This window comes from Anoplophora glabripennis, unplaced genomic scaffold, assembly GCF_000390285.2.
Source record: "Anoplophora glabripennis isolate ALB-LARVAE unplaced genomic scaffold, Agla_2.0 scaffold13, whole genome shotgun sequence".
NCBI lineage: Eukaryota > Metazoa > Arthropoda > Insecta > Coleoptera > Cerambycidae > Anoplophora > Anoplophora glabripennis.
The window spans coordinates 2,738,050-2,757,253 of record NW_019416478.1 but is presented as its reverse complement, the minus strand read 5'-3'; positions in this window follow the sequence as shown (position 1 = coordinate 2,757,253).

Below are 19,204 nucleotides of genomic sequence, written 5' to 3'. Positions count from 1 at the left end.
CCATTTTGGGCATTTTGTAAACATTGTTGCCGTTAGCTGTATTGAAGTGTTTTAAAAAGTGGTTTACAGTGGATTTATAGTTATTTATTTTTAAAACTTTGGCGTTTTTATTAACAATTATTTGCAGTTACAAAGAATGTCTAAATCAGTATCGGAAATGCAAGAAAGAAAATAAAAATATACATTTTTTCGGTTTCCTAAAGAAGAACAATTGTATGATTATTACTTTTTATATAGGTAATCTTAAATTGCTTATAAAAATTGTTTAAATATTAAATTTTTATAATATAAATTGTTCTTTTAGATGTCGATAGAAAAATGTGGACACCCAGAATTAATAATGCATGGATAAAACGATTTCAAATTTACATAACTAGTGTAATACCTTTTGGAAGTTAAAATGACATATTTTCTATATTCATTATTCAGTTAGATAACAAATTTGATTGCTAATTGTATTTGTAACTACCCAGGAAACACCATTTATAATTTTTGTAAAGATGTACCTCCAGTTCAACATCCCTGTCCAAATTTTTCTTTGGACTATTTAATAAAGTAACTTGTAATTCTGCGAATTTACTACCACATAAAATCTATTAATAAAAATGTTAGTAAAACTCCTAATATAAAAAATGTAAAATTAAATATGTGTATAATTTGTTATTAGGTATTTTATTTCAACAAAAAATTAATGAACACTTAGCAATTTTATTTTAATATATTAGTTATCTAATTTATCATCCCGGTTAGACAGACACTTTATCAATTAAGTGAAAATTGTGATAAATGTAGGTGTAAGCATTTTATGTTCATGTTCATTCAATATTTCGAATTGGCAACACTTTCTTCAGATATCAATTTTTATTGTCCAATCTGGCAACGTTTAGCATCCAGTTTAAATGGACAAGGTCAACGGCGGCATCTGTGCCTTATCAAAGGAGTGTCGCATATGGGTTAGATATGTGGTACAGGTGAAAGTACTAGATTTAAAGGTTTTTTTTTGTACACATTTATATCACATAAAACATTGTAGACTGTAGACTATTAATTTTATTTTAAATGGATGTCCATATCTACATAGTTTTGCTCATAAACAATAAAAACTGTTTTACAATCCTTTGCTAATATTTGTGTAATACTTGATTATTGTATAATTGTTTTAAGTAGCAATTTAACCACGCAATAATGTTTAATATTCTAGGTGGATAAAATGCAATACAACGTTTTATCCATAATCACATCACAATCATATATGTAGAGATGTTCTAAAATCTTATGAGCTTTGACCTTCATATGCGCAGAAACATAATTCCGACCGTCGCCTAAATTATTCTACGCCCTAAAAACATTACACCTATTATTCACAGTCTCTCTCGAGCTCTAGCGTAAACAAGCCTTTGATCCGATTACAAATATCATAATAAAATGCTCTATTCTTTATTATTTTAATTTAAACAATAAAAATATATATAACGAACGTTCGCCAATTGACTTTATTGATGCCCGAGCGCCTTAGTTCATGTCTACTTGTAATGATGCACATGGTCTAGTTCTGAGTCAATGTTTTCACAACGTGCTTATTAGAAGAATTATGGGGATACGCCACGCTTTTCGCGCATTTCGCGGCTCATGAGATATTAAAAGACCTCTAACACTTGTTTATTTTTGATGTGTTGTAATAATACAAATCAATATATATATATTTTATTATGAAATGAAACTATCGTGGTTGCTTTGAATCACCTCAGCTGTTTACACGGAATGCGCCAGCCAAGTATTTATGTGCCCTTGAGATAATGTAATTTATGAGTATATACAGAAATGTAGCTCAGAATGCCGAAACAGAGAGGGTGTTCTTTGAGATAGTGGTGCCTGGCCAGCGCCCGAATGAGGTCGATTATTATATCTGTGTGCTAGCTTGAATACATTTGTTTAATGAATTGTGAATTTGTGAGTAATATGCCATACTCGTTTATGTTTATGAAAACCCCATGCGCGCGGTGTTCCCGGCCTAATTAGAGGCTGTGGTCCCTTCGAAGTGTGCCTTGTAAGTTTATGTTTATATGGGGTCTTACATGCGCTTCGATTGACACATACTGGGTGGTGTTGAGTAGGTGGCATAATAATAATAGTGTGACTCACACACCCGGTAGTTGGGATGCTTACTAGTTGGCGTCCGGGGGAGAATCGACTCATTTCAGGTGACACTAGCTAGTTGTTGAAGAAAGAATGATACATAGTTGCTAATTAATATAATGGAAACGTATGGAAGGATATACCTTGAATCCTAAGGTTAGGGGGAGTGTAACCCCCCGGTGAGTTACCTATTTATTTATTTGTTTTATTAACAGAACAGTAACTTTGTTATTTGTTTCATATACCCTCTGAATTTCTAACGAATGACCCGGCTGTTGTCGAGATAACTGCTTTGTGATGACCCATGTATGAAAGGTAACAATACCAACAATAACATCTATTTTACATCTTACTGGTATTCAATGAAACGTGGTAGGTTTTGTTATAATTACGAGTTGCTATGGTATGTTGTTTATTATCATTTATTTAATAAACAGTTCTATCTGAATTTGGTAAAAATGCAAGAAAGTAATTCTGTTCCTGTGGCTGTTTCTGTAGAAGCTCAAGAAGCAATTTAAATAATATAGATATTGGAAAATATAACAAGCTTACTGCTTATTTGAAGAATGAATCGAGGGAATACAAAGCAAAAAAAGCTGCAGTATTGGAAAGAGCACATATTGACGAATTTTTGACTGAGGATGTGACAGCTCGTCCAAAAATTTGAAAAAAAGTTTGTATTAACTTACCCTCTAAAATGCACAATTTTCGAGATACAGGGTGTTGAAATTGTAAAAAAAAATTTCGTTTTTTGCGAATATCTCCGGAACCGTTTATCGTAGAGAAAACAGCTTTTGTAAGCATTTACTACTCATAATAAGCTATGTTCTGTGCGAGAAAAAATTTTTTTCAGTCATAATTGGTGAAGATTTTGAAGGGGAAGTGGGTGTTTTTCTCCCCAACTTCTACGCCACTGGAAAAAGTACGGTTTTGTAACGCCCATTTGAACCGCCAATGTTTTCTACACAAAAAAAGTACTCTTGGTCATAAGCTCTAAAGTTGACCGTTTTCGAGAAAAATCTACTTTTATGTTGAAAAACATGGTCAATTTTTTGAAATAAAATTTTTTTACTAATTAAACAAAATTTATTTAATCGTTAGAACAAGTAACAAAACCAAACGTTAACTTCATAGTTGCAAAATTTAAAAAAAAACAAATCGTACACAGTTAAATTAAATGTTGGAAATGTCCTCCGTTAGCTTCAATGCACGCAGCAATTCTTCGACGCATTGACTGTCTAACACGCAAGAAAATTTCCGGAGTGTTCCGAATTATGTCGCAAGATGCAACAATGCGTTCTCTTAATTGATCAACATTTTCAACTGGAGTAGCGTAGACTAGGGTTTTGAGATGGCCCCAAAAGAAAAAATCTAAACAATTAAGTTCGGGAGATCGCGGGGGCCAAGGATGGGGACCTCCTCGACCGATCCAACGGTCTTGATATTCGTCGTCCAAGTATTGGCGAGCAACCAAACTAAAGTGGGCCGGAGCTCCATCATGCATAAAGTACATGTTTTCTCTTACTTGAAGCGGTACATCTTCCAGCAGTTCCGGCAGTACTTCTTCTAGAAATTGTCGATAATCTGCACCGTTTAATCTGTTCGGTAAAAAATGTGGGCCTATCAAATGATCACCGACAATGCCAGCCCAAACATTCACGGAAAATTGTTGCTGATGATTGCCTTCTGCAATTTCATGTGGATTTTCTTCAGCCCATATGTGGTTATTGTGAAAATTGAAAATACCATCTCTCGAGAAAGATGCTTCATCGGTAAACATAACTTCGGCTCCAAACTGAGGATTTTGAGCTATTTTGTCTTGCATCCATCTACAAAAAGCCAATCTTGGCGGAAAATCTCTTGGCAATAAGGCTTGTACTCTTTGGATATGGTAGGGATACAAAAGTTGTCTTTTCAAAATTCTCCAAACCGTCGAGTGAGGTATGTTTAAGTTGTGAGCAATTTTTCTGGTACTTGTGATCGGATTTTCTTCAATTTCGTTGAGGACAGCCTCTTCTACTTGGGCATTTGCAGCTTCCATAGGCCGCCCATTATCAGCAGTATTCTTTTTAAAACTTCCATTTTCCCATAGTCGTTGGTGAATGCGTTGAAACAAGTTATGATGTGGTACTTGGCGATCACGATGTCTTTCTTGATACAACCGCCTTGCTTCTGCCGAATTACCGCTCGCCATTCCGTAAAGGTAATGCATTTCGCACATTTCAGCGTTTGTGTAATTCATTTTTACTTTTGTATTAATACGAATTGACATTTCGCAGGTACAAACTAATTGTTATTTTGACAGGAGGTATCTTTTGTTTTAAAATTTAAAGCCTACTTGATAAAAAAAATTAGAATACATTTAGTGAAATAAAAATTTTATTTCAAAAAATGTTTTTCAACATAAAAGTAGATTTTTCTCGAAAACGGTCAACATTAGAGCTTATGACCAAGAGTACTTTTTTTGTGTAGGAAACATTGGCGGTTCAAATGGGCGTCTCAAAACCGTACTTTTTCCAGTGGCGTAGAAGTTGGGGAGAAAAACACTCACTTCCACTTCAAAATCTTCAACAATTATGATTGAAAAAATTTTTTCTCGCACAGAACATAGCTTATTATGAGTAGTAAATGCTTACAAATGCTGTTTTCTGTACGATAAACGGTTCCCGAGATATTCGCAAAAAACGAATTTTTTTTTACAATTTCAACACCCTGTATCTCGAAAATTGTGCATTTTAGAGGGTAAGTTAATATAAACTTTTTTTCAAATTTTTGGACGAGCTATCACATCCTGAAGTCCTGCACATATATTATGAAACACCCTGTATAATGATTAAGGTAATATCTCTTTATCTTGTATATGTTGTTAGGTATAGAGTGACTTTGAATAATGTTAGGTTGCATTGATAATGGGGGTTTCCGGTGCCTGTCGATGCTGCGAATTGACAAATTTGAAAATTAGTGACGTACAGGACATTGGCAGTTGCTTTATTCCTGAATATCGCAAATCCAGAAGCATATACTGGCCATTGTACGAGGCGCACTTCAACAATTTTATTGGCTAATAAAAGTGCTGAACTTATAACCATCAAACGGCATGGTGGATGGAAGAACTCCTCTGTAGAGAAAGTTATGTTGAGGAATCTCTGTAAAATAAAATTAAATTAAATTAAAATAAAATAAAATAAAAATCTCTCAAACTTGATATTGCAAGAAAAATAGAAGATAAATATGTTCCTTACAAGAAGTGACATCCGTAACTTGTGCAAATTCTTCATATACTTCGGCAGATCTTATGCGTTCCGAAAATGATGGCAACACTGCTACAAGTGTTGTTATTAACGGAAAGTAAGTTAAATGTGATAAAACAAACAACGAAATGTATATTACTATAAATGTTAATGTTAATAAATAAATAAATTAAATTTGATAGGTTTATTATTTTTTCATTATTCTGTTAGTGTAATAAAGTTACTTTATTCCACTAGTGGATAAAGTATTACTTTAGCCGATTCATATGTATGAAAGTCAGATTAAAAGGTGATTGTGGATAAAAATATTTAAACAAATGCAGTTCTTATACTTTTAGTTTTAAGTTTTAAACACAAACATCTGCTGTTTGTGTGATCATGTTTGTTCACAAATACAGGCAAGGCACATTTAGAGTATTGTAGTTCTAATTTTGTATTATTTTGTATGAATGCATCAACCTCTTCAATTAAATAAAGTTTCTTGATCAGTGAGTGATATTCTTAAGAAAATTCGGGATCCAACGTAATCATAATATGCTGTCAAAAGATTTTCGGGAAGTTGCACTCATCTTGAGAAATTGAATCTTCCACCGTCTCTTATTTCTCCCTTTTATTTATTTAGTTATTTATTTGAAAATATTGTAAAAGTTTATACCCAATTACGACCAGGAGAGTGCAGATGGAAAATATTATAACATGCTAAATTAAAAAAAAAAACAGCAAAGAGACAAAACAATCTAACAGAAAAAAACTGTTTAAGACCAACTAAAAATGTCAATGTCGTTGCAATACTTATTATGAATTCTAGACATAAAATGTAAAGAAGAATTTTGTAACTCGTTTGTTCGCGTTTTCTTCAGATGAAATGTTCGCGATTGTCGTGAATTTTCCCGTAAACGATGAACAATTTTGTTTAGAAAAATCTGGGAAAAATATTCGGTATAGCACTAAGTAAAGAAATAGAAAATTTGAATAGTGCATCCCAAGAAAATTTAGAGGGAAGTCCTGGAATCAAATTTGGCCATATCTTTTTCAAAAAACAATATGTTGCATTTAAATTTGGTACAATTAAAGCTGTGTTGTGTATATAAAATATACAAAAAATTTGCTTTTTGTTAACTATACATCACATACATGTTAAATGACCTAGTAGCTAAACATTTTTCATTGAATGCTTTGAATTTCAGTAGACGTTTGTGACCCAGGAAGTAATACAACTGTTTGATGTTTTATGGTCGTTTGAATTCATTGATGTTTGACAAGGTTCGCTTTTATGAAAAAAAAAATAAATGAAAATTAAAATCCATCTGTGAATCGTATTTAAATAATTCTATTTTCCATGTATTCAACTTTTCATGTATCAAATGTAAATCATATTTTTATATTCAAAATATTTCGAATCACAGACTTGTATTCTTTGATTGACAATAATTCTTTTTAATAGGCCTTTTTAGATTTTATTCATACAATTTCGTAGTTAAAAAGGACAATAAAACCGATTTATTTTAATTCAGATTAATAAAAAGTTATTAAATGAAAATGAAATGACAGAACTGTACATTTTTTAAACGAGAGTGTGGCATTTATGTGACAAGATTTATAAATGTCTTCTTTTATTGAACGACATTCTGAGGAAATAAGTTTATTAAAAGTCAAACCACAGTACACAATTCCCCGCAGTTTTCTTAATTGTTGATCTTATCCATACCCTTAATTTCTCCTAGGAACAATAACTTGCGTTTCCAGAACTATACGTTATTTAAAAACATTCTCTTTTCAAACAATTTGAATTCAAGGAAATTACGCTCACGCTATTAATCGAAAACTAGGAATAAATATACAGCGATAAAGGAAACGGAAATTGAATGAAACATTTTTCTACCGCGTCTCGATTTGTTGAAGAGATACGAGGTTGTTTATTTTCGGGCTGTAACTTTTTTTGTTGTAATATATTTTTATTTGTTTATTTATTAATTTACGTCTGCGATAATTCAAGAATTTTAACACCCAGTATCTATTATCGGGACTAAATTAGTTACCACCGGACGACAATTATACTTGTTCGTTATTAACAGCACATATTTTAAAAATTAAATTTAAAATTTAAAACGAGTTTTAAAATAACTAAAAACCCTTTCACAAAGTGACAGGAGTGAAGTATATCACTTCAACTTTTTGTGTATCTTTTCCGAGAGTTTATTAATCTCTAAGCTGGGTCCGAAGGGCAACATCTTGAGATGGGATTGGGCCTAAATAAATATATGTATGTTGTGCCACTGCCCGCCCTAAGAGGCTTAAAATTGTGTGGCACAGCGAAGTTAAAAGTGATGTATAAATATTTTATATACCCTTTTCGAAAATATATAAATTTTTGTGCCTCATAAATAGAGAAACCAAGTCCCCTAAGGAACCTTTTTATTATTCAGCGTGTTATAAAATTTAATGTGCTACAAGATTAGGTCTCCCATATGGCGAAAAGCAAGATTGCAATTGCAAATTCTAGAGAGAATGTAGGTGTAATAGTTATAATAATTATTATTAAAGACTTGCAGGTAAATTTTCACTCAGGTCTTTGGATTCACCTTTTTTTACCAATACAAATTGTACGAATACCGTTGTACTTTTGACTGTGCAATACTCCTACGCACCTAGTAATAGCTACTAATTTTTTATTGCCTTTGTGTTATTCCGTGTCTCTTTCGACAAAAATACACTGAAAGAAAAAGTATTTATCAAATGAGCAGATAGTTTTAAATGGAATTATTTGCCGTAAATGTTATTTTGTTCTGTTCAAATGTTATATACTCGTACTTTCGTCAAACTAAGTGAAATATTTGCTGTAATCTATAATTTTTCTTAGCATTTATATTATTTGTAAATATATATAATTTAATTCAAATCTTTTATTGTTTTCAAATTTATTATCTCGGACTTTAGCTACAATATCTCTTACAGTTCATTATAAACTGCAAACATATTTGTTTCCAAATTACCAGTTTCTTAAAATATATGTTGTATATTTAAAATTTAGTATTAATGTAGGAATTATTTAAGAGCAAGCATATTATAATCAAACTTATGTTTTCTTGAAAGAAAATTGTAGCAGGTCACAGAATGGCGTAGGTGGGAATTAGCACGATAGGTGGAGCCACTTACGCTCTGTGTATACACATCTAACGACATTAAAGCAGCTGGATCGTTCTAACGAAATATTGATGAGGACTATCAATAAGTCCCACACCAACCTATGTCTGGTTGATTAAACTTACGAACGATCCTAGCTGTTGTACTAGATGTTGTAAGTTTGAAACAAATTATTTTTTATTACTGAGAAATATTTATATCCAAATGTATTCTTAAAATAAGTATATACAATCATTTGACCAAAACTATTCAATTTTATATTAAACAAACTATACATTAATATATAACAACAACACAAATNCTATGAATCGGGATCGAAATCTGTTTTGGGTCAACTTTAATTTTAATTTAATTAAAAGTTGATGAACAGAAGCATAGGACAGAAAAGCCGAATCGTGCTGGAAACAATTGGATTTTGTTTTCTTCAATGTCGGGATGGTTTTCCAAACAAAAAAATAAAAATTCGAAAATGTTTTGAAAATTTTTCGAAAAATAATATTTTTTTCGTCAATTTAAAAGTCATGTGCGGTAAAATTGTGAGAAAACCTCAAAATTTTTTTTTTTATTTTAATAATGATTATGAAGTTTATAAACTCAAAAAATGTGACCCTTTAATTTTTTTCAAAAGTTTGACTGTTAGAAACGAAGAAACGGTTCGCTAGATCGAGATGAAACTTCACAAGGTTCTTTTGCGCATATTGAACTGTAAAAATCATGTTTAACATTAGTCATTTCGTAAATATTTCTAATTTAGCCGTCACTTTTCTAAAAAACCATAAATTACCCTCTTTTCCTGTTTTTTTTTAATTCATAAAAAATTTTTAAAAAAATCCGAAAAGTTGCGGCAGCATATTATAGGAAATTTATTACAGTTTTCGAAACTGCTCTTCAATTCTCTGTACGACCATTTGTCGCCGAGATATCGATGGTTGAAGACAAAAGGATCCTTTTCTAAGTCGTCAGTGCCGCGAAAAACAACTACTCCGAGGGCTATTTTCCCCTACCGGCATTGAATTACATTCGCGACACCCAGTACAACAGCTAGGATCATTCATCAGCTGGTCCCACCAGGCACAGACCGGTTTCGGACTTTAGTCCTCATCAGTGTCCCATAGGTAGGACAACCGACGGACGATCCAGCTGCTAAAAGTCGTAAACTCCCGACAAGAGGTACATAGTACGCGAAGCACAAAGGCTCCATCTATAGCGCTGACTTACACTACGCCATTCAAATGGCTATTACGGTGGAAGCGACCTGCTAAAATTTGCCAGGTACTTTATTGCTCGAATGTCGCCTATAGATCCTATGGATCCTTTTCTATTAAAAGTCCTATATTTCGATGAATAATGGTCGTATCGAAATTAAAAAAAAAGGAAATTAAAGCTGAATAAACAAGCTATCTGGTCCATGCAATGGCTTAGCTGGAAAATTTTTTTTAAAAATTTGCAGTTTTTTCTTTGTGATTTCTTAGAATTGGATGATAGCTCCTAAAAATTTCCGACTGAAAGATCTAAAAAATAGAATCTTAGAGCTTCGAAAAGCTTTTTTCAATTCTCGATACGACCATTTTTCACTTACATGCAGTCTCAAAAATCACGGAAAAATTTCGGAAATTCTTTTGACCCTTTAATTGTTTGGATTAGTTGTATATAAATGTGCGATACCTTAAAATCAAATTTGAAGCAAGAATTTTTTTGCGTGTACAAGACAGCAACGCCGTCCAAACGACCACATTATTTCCAGAAAAACAAATATTGGAACTACCGCAACCCCTCATATGAATGGGACTAATAAATTACGAGATATATTGTTTGGAGGAAACCAAACTTCGTGGAGGGTGTACTTGACAACCATTATTTCGTAGTTTGCCGTCTGAACTTTCGCGATATATTTTCTTTTCAGTGGGAATCCCGATGCAAAATAACATCCTCCGCCAGTTGAGCGACTATTACCTTGTCTTCTGTTTATTAAGGGAATTTGTGTCCCGGAACCGGCTTTAAACGATTGAAAAGGGGACGTTCTCGTGTAGTATGTGGAGCGGAGGGAATTTTAAATTGTATTGCTTCAGATGGGACTGTTTCCAGATAGAAAAATCTAAATAAAACAAGTCTAGGACAATACTTTCAATACGTTTGACGAGATACCTTAATAAAATTACTATTGGAAACAAATGTATCTAAAGGGTGTTAAAAAAAGAGTGTAAAATATTTCAGGAGGTAATAGTATGAACCAAAATAAGCAGAAAAGTCTTAATAAACATGGGTCCGCAAAGTAACGGTTGCGGAGATATAGACCACTATTCGTTTTTCAAACATTTTATTTTATTAGGAATAAACCGACAAAGGAAGCTTTTAATAAACAAAAAACAAAGTTACAGAAGATGTTCAAAGTGCCCTCCGTCCATTTCCAAGCAGGCACGACATCTTCGTCTCAACGATATTCGAACTCTTTCGAAAACACCCTCCTTGGTTTGGATTTCTTGACACTTTTGATTAATCCGTAGCTGCAGCTCTTCCAGGCTATTTACAGGAGTACCATACACTAATGTCTTCAAATATCCCCAAACAAAGAAATCTAGAGGGTTCAGATCAGGCGATCTTGGAGGCCATAAAACAGGTCCGGCCCTTCCTACCCATCTATGTGGAAAAGTTTGGTGTAAATGCTCTCTAACGGCCATGGAAAAATGAGCTGGAGCACCATCATGCTGGAACCACATTTGTTGCCTCTGATTCAAAGGAATGTCTTCCAAAAACTCATACAGTGTGTTCTGCAGAAAGTTGAGGTAAGCAGCGCCTGTTAATCGGTTTGGTAAAACAACAGGACCTAGAAACCTGTCACCTACAATACCCATCCAAATGTTTAATGAAAAACGTGCCTGATGTCCAGATTCTATTAGAGCATGAGGATTTTCGTCGGCCCAAATATGCGTATTGTGAAAATTAAACACTCCATTTCTTGTGAACCCGGCCTCATCAGTAAAAAGAATGTTTGCAAGAAAACGAGGGTCTTCAGCATCATGACGTAGAAACCAGCGGCAAAAAACCAAACGTGCTTGATGATCATTTATTGGATTTAAGGCCTGTACTCGTTGCACATGGTATGGATAAAGCAGTTGCTCGTGAAGGATTCTCCAAACAAGAGGACCACTAATTCCTACCTCGGCTGATATTCTCCGCACACTCGTACCTGGATTCTGCTCTACCAGTGCTAGAATTTCTTCTTCTGCTCTAGGAGTGGATACCGACCTTGGTCTTCCGGATAAATGGCACTGTTTGCTCAAGGAACCGGTATCACGCAATCTTTGGTGAATTCTTCCAAACATGCGTTGTGAAGGAATCTGGCGATTTGGATAAGCGTCAACATAAAGACGTCGCGCTTCGGTGGCGTTCCCATTAGCACGACCATACATGAAATGCATGTCTGTTAATTCTGCGTTAGAGTAACCAGCCATAGCGAAAGAAAACTTGTGCACTGAGAACAACTGTCAAATACGTACTGTTTATTTCACTAAACATCAACCAACTATTATAAGAAAATACACAACGTTTTTGCAAAATAAAAAAAGGGGCTAAAAAACATAAAACATTCCATATCTCCGCAACCGTTACTTTGCGGACCCATGTTTATTGAGACTTTTCTGCTTATTTTGGTTCATACTATTACCTCCTTAAATATTTTACACTCTTTTTTTAAAACCCTGTATATTAAATTTTACTCATGTTTCGAATATACAGTGCATAACAGCCAAATGGAATTCAGTATCTCAATTATTATGCATTTTTATAAAAAAAATCCAGAGACACGTCGATTATGGATTCTGAAATGACATCTTGCAACGTAAAAATTTCATCCCCAAATTCAAATCTCTTGTGGCAATTGCAACCTCTAAATTGAAAGGTATTTTCATAGCCTATTAAAAAATGCTATGGTTTTAATATTTATTGCAAACACTAGCAGTAAAAAAACTTAATTTCAACGAAGATGTTCAAAATTAGTTCCTTGAATGTCTTGGCCGCATCCTAATCGTAAATAAAAATGTCTTCTAACGTTTTAAAATTTTTGACGCGTGACCGACTTAACCGCGACCATTATTTTCTTTCAATAAACTTGACTATGAATAATTTTGGTAAGTTTTTGTATCTTCTTTTTAGTTGAAAATGTTGAAAAAGAACACTGAAATTGTTTTTGAACAAACACTGTTTTTATATTTTTTGTTTGTTGTAACAAAATTCGTTAAGTAGGTCATTAATTTTTGCAATAAATATTAAAACCGTACCATTTTTGAATAGGCTTGAAAATACCTTTCAATTTAGGGGTTGCAATTGCCACAAGAGATTTGAATTTGAGGATAAAATTTTTACGTTGCAAGATGTCATTTCAGAATCCATAATCGACTTGTCTCTGGATTTTTTATAAAAGTGCATAATAATTGAGATGCTGAATTTATTCCATTTGGCTGTTCTACATTGTAGTTACATTTATCTGTACATTAAATGAAAAAGGTAGTAGAAAAATTAATTTAAACAGTAAATTTCACATAAACAAATATCCGGGAGGCCTTAATAAAAAAGGTATAAGGTGTGAAAGTTATAATAAAAAAAGTTTTTGTTTTTTGTTTTTTCGAGTTTTCAAACATATTTAAACCAAATTTTGTACACACGGTTATATTAACTTTCTAACTCTATCAGTGGCCGAGTTTTCTATATACAGGGCGTTAAAGATTTTGAGAAATATCAGAAAAACAAAAATTATCTCTAAATATATTTGAAGTAGATTGATGAAATGATTGATGACTCGATAAATTCGTTCAATTTTTATGAAATTATATCAATCAGTGACGGAGATATTGAAACACATCCCGACCAAGACTTTCCGAATTTCTACATCACTGAATATTTTGGAATTCATTTGACTCCCAGTTATATTTCAAAGGAAAAATATGTCTTTGTAAAAGGAATTATTTCTGGGATATTATTATTTTTTATCTAAAATACGCTTGTCGCACATAAATTGAAAATAATTCTAACACTGTTAGTTACATAAAATAAATATATCAGGAATTTTTGTTGTAAATACGATTCTTTCCGGACAAATAGTGACAAGATATTTAAAATCTCATTTGTAAGAAAAAAATCTCATATATTTTTTTATAACACGAATAATAGTTTTAGAATTATTTCGAGGTATTCAACTGTGTGGTAAATTTACTGTAGGCCAAAAAAATTATAACTTGTTCTCAAAATTGAATAAGGATTCCTCCATTTCGTTTTTTCCAATTATTTCCAGGACTTCTTATATTTACTGTTTATTTCATATATTAATGTAGAATTTTGTTTCACATGAAGAAGGTATTATTTTTGAGAAGAAAGTCAACAAGCCTCTGTTCCTTAATATACAGGGTGTACGAATGAATATTCCGTACTTCGAGAGCAACTTACTGGAATGAAAATAGAACAAATTATCTTAATACAATTTTAGTTGGTTCCTTATAAAGTTTCAAAATGAAATTTACTTCAATTTTTGTAAAGATAACACTTTTTTATATACAGGGTGTCCCATTGATATTGCGAAAAAATTCAGGGGGAGTTTCCTTGACCAAAAATAAGAAAGAAAGTTCCTATAAACCTATGTCCGAAAATGCTTCGTTTCGGAGATACAGGGTGTTGAAATTTAGAGAAAATACAAGGTTTTTACTAATATCTGGAGAACCCTAATTCCGATTTTCTTGAAATTTGGTATGTTTGTTTATAAAAACGGTAGACGTGTTCTAATCAACTTTAACATTAATGGCAATGGGATGTTTTCCTAAAGTACGGGCAATTCATCCTCAAGAAAAATGCGATAAACATCTCCAGTAAGCCTCGGTGGTAAAAAATGGGCCTATTAAGTAGTCTCCCACAATTCCGACCCATACATTAAGTGAAAACTGGTGCTGATGACAGCCTTCTAATATTGCATTTGGGTTCTCGTCCGACCATACATGATTATTATGGAAGTAAATAGTACTTATGCTAAAAATTGAGGACTTCCCCCAATTTTTTGTCATATCCATCGACATAAATCTAATCTTAACGAAAAATCAGTCGGTAAAAGTGCCTGAACCCGTTGGTTGTGATAAGGGTATAGAAGATGCGGTAATTTTTCGAAAACTACCAGTTTCACTAAGACGTTGATGAAGACGGCTGAAGATAGTATGATGAGGAATTATACGATTAGGGTATTTCTGCTCATAGAGAGGCGCCTGACGGCTAATGCATTACCGTTGGCAAGGCCATAAAGAAAATGCATATCGCACATTTCACTATTTGTGTAGTTCATTTTGACAAGCAGGAATTGACAACTACACAGTTCAAGTACTTATTAAAATCACACACTTAAGCTATTAATTTTGCTCGAAAACGAAGCAAGATATCAAAAAAAGTAAAGAGACAAAAAAGTTGTATTTTTAACAGCATAATTAGAAAAATATATGACACCTAAGAAAAAGCAGTGACGTCTCATATGTTTACTTATTAATATCAACAGAACGCCACTGGAATAGATAAAATAAATCAAATTAAGTACGGCAGAAGACGTCTACCGTTTTTATAAACAAACATACCAATTTTCAAAAAAATCGGAATTAGGGTTCTCCAGATATTAGTAAAAACCTTGTATTTTCGCTAAATTTCAACACCCTGTATCTCCGAAACGAAGCATTTTCGGACATAGGTTTATTGGAACTTTCTTTCTTATTTTTGGTCAAGGAAACTCCCCCTGAATTTTTGGCAATATTAAAGGGGCACCCTGTATATAAAAAAAGTGTTATCTTTACAAATATTGGAATAAATTTCATTTTGAAGCTGACATAGATCCTGCATAAACATAGAAGTGTATATGAAACAGTCTGTGATGTCTTGGTTTCAGCTGTAATTCAGTTACCCTAAAAAACCTCAATGACAAAAATTTTAATATTGTAGCATGTGAAAAATGAAAATATTCTGTATTTAAATATCAGTAATTATACCTAGATATAAGAGTTTCTAAAAGATGAAAAAGTTTGTTGACTTTCTAAAGTGACTGTAAATAATGTGAAAGACAAAAATTATATTAAATAATTNAGCGTAAACAAGCCTTTGATCCGATTACAAATATCATAATAAAATGCCCTATTCTTTATTATTTTAATTTAAACAATAAAAATATATATAACGAACGTTCGCCAGTTGACTTTATTGATGCCCGAGCGCCTTAGTTCATGTCTACTTGTAATGATGCACATGGTCTAGTTCTGAGTCAATGTTTTCACAACGTGCTTATTAGAAGAATTATGGGGATACGCCACGCCTTTCGCGCATTTCGCGGCTCATGAGATATTAAAAGACCTCTACACCCCTACTTTTTGTTATTTTTCATATAAAAATTTCTCGTTAAAATCTGTCAACTGTATCCTCTCTCGTCTTTGGCTCGCCTTTTATCCTAATATAAACCTAAAATGGAGAAAAAGCGCCTTTATCGAGTAGGGATTTGTAAAAAAAATACAACAGAATCCCACACCCCCGAAGGCGGCGACCGATGAATAATTCAATAAAACCGAATATATGCACCCCGTCCTGCTGTATGCATTTATATACCGAAATATATTGGCCCACAGCTCTCCGCATAGCGGCAGCTTGGCGTTATTATCAATAAAAACAAATATTCACCAAATAATATTTTTGGGCGCCCTTTAAAGAGGTCTTTCTTATTCTATTTTGCGGTGAGGGATATCGGGAACGTATTGGAACCGATAGAAAGGGAAACAGTACCGGAATATAACTTCCAATTTCTATACAAACGTGTGCATTTATGACAGAAGCGGAATTGAGATACTCCGCGGTATCTCTTCTGATTCCGAAAAGTGTAATTCAATTTATATATGACAGTCGGTCTCGAAATTTTATTCCCGTATCGGGAAAATAAGATTTTATTTATAATACATTCGACGTTTTACTGTGCTTCACGAGTTAGTTATTGTTACGGTCAGTCAGTATTTAAGTTATTTTATTAAAATCACAAAAGGACGACGAAATCGTCTACTAAATTTTTATAAAAGGGATTTTTATATTGGAATTAGTATAATTTATTTTTTGATAGGTTGAGGAAACTAGAACAAAAGCTTTTGGCTTAGATAACATCTTGTGCCGGAGTTAAATGATTTCGCTTTTGGGTAGATATTTTTTTCTACACCCCACGGAATTTTTTGATGTCTGTCGGCGTTTGACCACCCCCCTAATTAATAGTCCAGACGGTATCTGTTTCAAAAAGTCTATATTTCGGTGAATCGTATATCCACGGAGATTTTTTGTTTTTTGGCTTTCAAATATCACTAGAAATTAAAATTTTTCTGTGCGCATAAAAAAAACGTGGGCTTAACTTTTGGCGGCACAATATGTTAAAAAAATTCGATGTCATGTTTTTCTTCCTATTTAATTATGTATATTTTCAAGAGTTGATTTTGGGCGAAAATGGAAAAGGAAAAAAATTTTTGTAGTTAGATTTTTTACAAAATATGACTAGTTACAAATCGATTAATTATTATTGTAAAAATCGAAAAATTCGCCAAAAATGGGGTTAAGAAACATTACTTTTTAGGTAATTTTTAGGGAATTTAGGGAAGAAAACTTGTTATGTAGAATCATCACACTAAATTTCATCAAAATCGGTTTGATAGATTTTGCATAATAATTTTGCAATCCAAACATTGAAAAAAAATTTGCAAATTTTCAAAATTTTGCACAGCAATAATTAAGCCCCTTAGATACTTGAAAATTTAATCACATATAGAAGGGCTCTCATGCTTTCAAACGCTTTTTGAAAAATTCGAATCCGTCAATTAGGAGAGCTTTGGCGCTTGTTTAAACATTGGTCGAATTTCTGGTATATACGTGTATCTATTGTTTTCAAGGTCGTGTTTTTCGAATACGAAATATTATATTGAAATAAAAGAAAGATTCTTTTTTTAATATTATTTTTTTTGTGGTTAAAGTATAATTCAAACATTATTTATTGTTTAATATATAAGCAAATGAGAAATTAACTCATTATATTACTAATTTTCGACATATTTTGAAAATAATTGTTGTTTAAACAATTTTAGAATATTTAAATAAATTTGTTTTTGATCTTTGATAAACAGTATATAAGTTGATGCACTTACCTTTGATACAATAAAAAAATAAAGTTGATAATTACAGGAAGTTTAAAGGTAAATAATTATCGGACGGTTGAAAGACCAATAATTATTAACGATAGACATTTGAAAATACGCTAATTGTTTTTTTAAATCGCGATACATCGATTTCAAAAAAACATCAAAATCGGACCTCTAGAAGCTGAGTTATTAAAATTGTTTAAGCGCGTCGCGGTTTTTGAACTCGCCGATCCAATTTCGAGCAGGCCCAAGCGGCCGCGCTCTCTGCTTCCCCCACCACCACCACCCGTACGATTTTCTTAAATTTCTCGCTTGCATAAATCACTTTAAACACGTTTTAAAGTAGGTTGCTAATGAAGAAAAGTATTGCAAACTTAGACCTAGTAAGTACTCGGAATACCAAAGGTATTTTTCGAAAAATTAGCCCGGATGTCCCAGTACATTTAGTGTAAATGACGGTTAACTTTGATCGGCTATAACTACGTAACTAATTGACCAATCGATCTGTTTTTTTAAGAAGCGTCTTTCCAATAACATTTAAAATATATTTTTAAAAATTTGATTTGGTTGAATATTCACAAAGTTATTCTAATTGTTTATAAGTACAAAAATTCGACCAATGTTTAAACAAGCGCCAGAGCTCTCCTAATTGACGGATTCGAATTTTTCAAAAAAAGTTTGAAAGCCTGAGAGCCCTTCTATATGTGATTAAATTTTCAAGTATCTAAGGGCCTTGGTTTTTGCTGTGCAAAATTTTGAAAATTTGCAATTTTTTTTTCAAAATCTGGATTGCAAGATTATTATGCAAAATCTATAGAACCGATTTTGATGAAATTTAGTGTGATGATTTTACATAATATGAAGTTTTCTTGAGCCAAGTATGAAGGTCCTATACCCAATTTAAAGACCCCAAAAAAAATCCCTAAAAAGTAATGTTTTTAACCCAATTTTTGACGAGTTTTTCGATTTTTACAATAATCATGATTCATTCGATGTAACTAGTCATATTTTGTAAAAAATTGAATTATAAAAATTTTTTTCCTCTTCCATTTTCGCCTAAAATCAACTTGAAAAGATACGTAATTAAATAGGAAGAAAAATATGACATTTTTTAAACATATTGTGCGCCAAAAGTTAAGCCCACGTTTTTTTTATGCGCATAGAAAAATTTTCATTTTTAGTGATATTTGAAAGCCAAAAAGCCAAAAATCTCCGTGGATTCACCCAAACCAAAACAGATACCGCCTAGTCTATAATGAGATTTTCCAGGTTTCCTTCATTCTTACGTAACGTAAATCGTTTCTGGACGCACATGCGGCCCGCTGAATAATAATATGCCGCCTCCTGTCCCGCACAGCCTCCTGTCCCGCACAAGTCTCGGACTTCTGGGTTTAGAATGAGGTATAGAGATATTATTATTATATTCCCTTTTTATACCTGCTACGTATATCTAATTTTGGATGAAGCATCTTATAATAAAGAGCAAGAGCCAAACTTAAT